Raw genomic sequence first — 4,341 nt, forward strand, 5'->3', positions numbered from 1 at the left:
TGCATACCACCAAGAAGGATGAACGACATCCAACAGGATTAACTGTGGATGCAAGAGTCTTAAAGGGATGTTTGGGTGACCGACCCTGTGTATTGACCCAGTGGAGCTCTCAATGGACCGTTCTGGTGGAAACAGGATGAGACGGGTGAACCATGCTGTTTGGAAAATGTTAATTGTTATGCTCTTGGTCAGACCAAGTCTCAAAGAGATTTGAAAGTCGATGATAATCAGGCTAGTGGCAAACAACTCCCAACAACTAGATCATATGCTACCTATTCTGAAGTGGACACTGGTTCAATGAGAGCAAACTCTCAAATATCAGTAATACCTAAGAATTGTTCAGAAAGTTATTGGTTGAGAATTGGTTCCCTACACAGACTTCTATTATAACTAGACTGCGGATGTTCGATGTGTTGTGAAGCAACGGCTGGGGGCGGGACATGGGACGATTTTGGGGCGGAAGAAGGAAGTAGAGCGCCTTTTCCCATTATTCTCAATGGTGGGCTTGAAGCCATATAGCTCCTTGCCAATTCTTGCCAAGTCGGCACTGTTTCGTTCCTACGATTGTTTCTCCTCCCTTCCAAACAGCCCAGATATTTTTTTCGGGCTGACCCTGTATTTAAGAGAGCTATTAAAATAGTTTAAATGACCAATGAGCATGGCTATTTGGGTTGATTGGCAGTTGACATTCGTTAGAATTATTGTTTTGATTGACAGGCAGGCCGTCGTCAAGGCGAAGGACGACTCTCGCGCCGTCTCCAGGGGAAGCCCCCTCCCTGCTGCATTACTTTCAACAGCTTCATCACTGCCATGGGTTATTTAATTTTGGTACACTTTCCCCACAAATATGCGTTGTTGTACTTTTGGATGTACTTCTCCGTATTCTGTAAGGACCTCTGCAGTTTTGGTAAGTAAAATAAAAACATGTATATACGTGGCTGATTGACCAAAATGACTGAGCTTTGTTAAACAAACACGTACGACAATGCTAGCTTGTTATTAGCCCAAGGCAGCATGCTGATCTTTCAGTGTTTGATGATCTGTCGGCTTGTCAAGTAACTTAATTATAATTTGAATACCATTGCTTTTGAAAGCAAAATGTGTCTGTTTGGCGTGCGTCAGGTGTAAGGATTCCCTCCTTCCGTACCGTAGCCAAGTCCTTACATCAAGATGAGTAAACATTTCACTACCATTCTGGCACTATGCTGGCCAGTGGCCACATCGGAAAAGCAACGTAGTCTAGCTGTGTTCCTCCGTCAACTGTTAAATATTGTTTGTTTCTGTGTTGCCAAATTGCCAAGTTGCTAGTTGGTGATGAAATGATGGTCATTGGTACGTTCGTTTTCAGTATGCAAATTGCGTCATTAATGTTGACTGTACTGAGTGACGAGTGCATAGTGTAATGCAAATTGTGTCATTAATGTTTAATTGTAGGCCTACTGACGAGTGCATTGTGTAGTAAACATTTCCCCATCCTCATGTGACATGGTTTCATTCTGTAGGCAAACAACAAACCACACTTCACCTGGAAAACAGAGCCAGGACTCACTGTCAGGTAAGTAAAGTTTCAAATCCCTAAAGTATGCTCCTGAGTTAAGACCAGAGACCTTCCAATGTAAAGCTAACACCATCATCTGCTTACTCTGCATGTGTTTATATATTAGTAATAAAATAGTAATGAAATATAGTCCAGGAAGACAGATGCTGAGGCACTCAAGGTTGCAATTTTTTTACTTTTTTATTTGGCTACAATGTCTATGCGTTTCGGCCCTTATGGCCTTCTTCAGGGCGTATCAAGCTTGTATCCTTGATACGCCCTGAAGAAGGCCATAAGGGCCGAAACGCGTAGGCATTGTAGCCAAATAAAAAAGTTTTTTTTTTTTAAATTGCAACCTTGAGTGCCTCAGCATCTGTCTTCCTGGACCAAGTTTGAGAGCCCCTACACTGATGAGCACCAAGGAAAAAAGGTGAAGACCCAGAAGCACTCCAATTACCTGCTTGTGAGTAATGAAATATATGTTGTTCTCATCACCCTTCGTTTGTCATCATTTTCTTTACAGATGTCTGAAAATGTACAGTAGGCTACACGCCAGCAGGTCTCACCATAGTCAACATCATCAAGGATTGTCACTCCGACCTGAGAACAGGCCCCATAGAGACACGGACAAGGACCAGCCACTGTTGCCAGTGCACAACTGAGGACCCGACCAGCCTGCTGCCATCTATGATACTATATAGTACCCGGTATGTAACATTACACTACACTCAGCCAATGCTTTCATCCAAAGCTTATCACTTATTTTTACATGTGCCTCCCAATTTGAAGGGACAAAAAGTAATTGGACTGGATAAAAGTATACATCAAGCGTAGTAAACTCTCAGCATTTGTCAGTAGCCACTATCTTCAATAATTACAAGGGTACCAATTCTATTGACAGATATGCATGCCCACACCATGAAACTACCACCCCATGATTTTCACTGATTAGGCAGCATGCTTTGAAACATGAGCAGCCCATCTTCTTATCTATTGTGTTTTCTTCCCATGAACCTGCCACTAATACAAGTTCAGCCACTTAATGTTGAGGTAAATAATGTAAACGATGTAAGTATGTTAAGTTGTTGGTGTATCAAACAGTGACGTATTCTCATCACACTTCATATGTCATTATTTTATTTACAGCGGAGCGGTCTGAAGACGTGGAGTACACTGCAGCAGGTATCACATGACCAAGGACTTGGACAACGTCTCTGTTTACATCTATAGTGTATTACACAAGTGAGTGTACACCCCCATATTTCTGCAGATGTAATGGGACAATAAAGACATTTGAAAACTGAAAATGAAGTCTGCACTTCAAGCTCATCACATTAAATAAGTAAAACAGGAGCTTGGTGAGCAGACTTAATTTTCAGTTGTCATTTGACTTTGTTAGTCCTGCACCCAAAACTTTTTTGAGAAGGATGTTCATGGGTTTTTCCTTTTTAAACAAATGTAGACATTTTTACTACACTGAAATGTTATAGTTACTCTATATATACCAGTGATATGCTTCAATTATGTTCATGTTACATTAATTATTTTTTAAAAATAGATTTGTATTTATCGTTACAGCTGAAGATGTGCACAGTACGCTACTGCCTGCATCCTACCACCACAGAGGATCCGATATGCAGAACCAGCTTCAAAAACCATTGCAATTATGAAACACAGTTAATAAATGCTTATATACAGCAGCCCGCACATTTTGTTTAATTTGTAATATTGGTTAACACACTATTGTTACAACTGTTTAGATCACTAGGGGTACGTGAACACAATGCAGGTGGTACATGCATTGGCAGGTATCAATAAAAAGAAATGTATGGAGCATAATCATATTGGGATAGAGCAGTGGTTCCTAACCTATGGGTCGGGACCCAACTTATGGGTCGCCAAAGATCCACAGTGGGTCGCGAAGCCCTCTTGAATTTAAGGGGTTTCGTTTTAATACCATATAGCCCATGTTGAATATATGACAAAGTAAAGCTTTTAAACTGATATATGCATAGAGGCAACAAAATGTAAGCGACACATTAAACAGTCATTCTATATTTGACTGAAGACAAATTGAGGAATACAATTTTCTAATGAGTTTCCGCAGGACTCCCTCTCACCTGGGACTCCCTCTCGCGTGGGCGCTGGCACGATTGGGTCACCAAAGCTTACAATGGTAAAAATATGGGTCCCTGAAAAAAAAGGTTGGGAACCACTGGGATAGAGGAAGATATACAGTAGACTAGAGCATGAGGGAGGGGGTACTCATGGTATGACAAAAATGCTTAGGGGGTACATGAGACAAAAAAGAAGTTGGGAGACACTGTGTGATTGAAGTAATGCATTTCTTACAAGCTTGGGGAAGAATGTCCACTCCATGATTTGCAAGTTTAAAAAGCAGAACATAAGGGTGAATATTTCATTTTAATCTTGATGTCAAGCATACAAAACACCCAGATGTTTAGTCATAGCCTACTGTAGGCCAGCTATGTTTTACTAACTGAAAGGTGTTAACTTTGGTTTGTTTACCATACCGTCTACTTCTAAGAGGGATTTTGTATTCTGAATCTTTTCAAAAACTGGGGGGATCAGCAAAAAAAATGGTCATGATGACTGCTCGACACGGCAATCTTCATCTTCAATCTTCCGGATGACAGCTTGGCGTCGAGGAGCCTTTCTTCAGCGTCCATGGTTTGTCTGTCAAACGGAAAGGTTTTGCATGTCATTTGATGCCCAAACATTCAAAGTTATTTACAAATGTCCGTAGAGGATTAACTTGGTGTGGCAGACACAAACCAAACAAT

The 4,341-nt window shown here is 41.0% G+C and overlaps 1 long non-coding RNA gene across 1 annotated transcript; it reads left to right on the forward strand.

Moving 5' to 3' along the window:
* Positions 1 to 1,117: 1,117 nt before the first annotated feature.
* LOC134439754 (uncharacterized) lies at positions 1,118 to 3,237 on the forward strand. Its single transcript, XR_010032839.1, has 4 exons — positions 1,118 to 1,555; positions 2,061 to 2,244; positions 2,684 to 2,779; positions 3,116 to 3,237. It is a non-coding gene; the product is annotated as an uncharacterized LOC134439754 (long non-coding RNA).
* Positions 3,238 to 4,341: the final 1,104 nt, after the last annotated feature.

The sequence above is a fragment of the Engraulis encrasicolus genome, chromosome 23 (genome assembly GCF_034702125.1).
Source record: "Engraulis encrasicolus isolate BLACKSEA-1 chromosome 23, IST_EnEncr_1.0, whole genome shotgun sequence".
Lineage (NCBI taxonomy): Eukaryota > Metazoa > Chordata > Actinopteri > Clupeiformes > Engraulidae > Engraulis > Engraulis encrasicolus.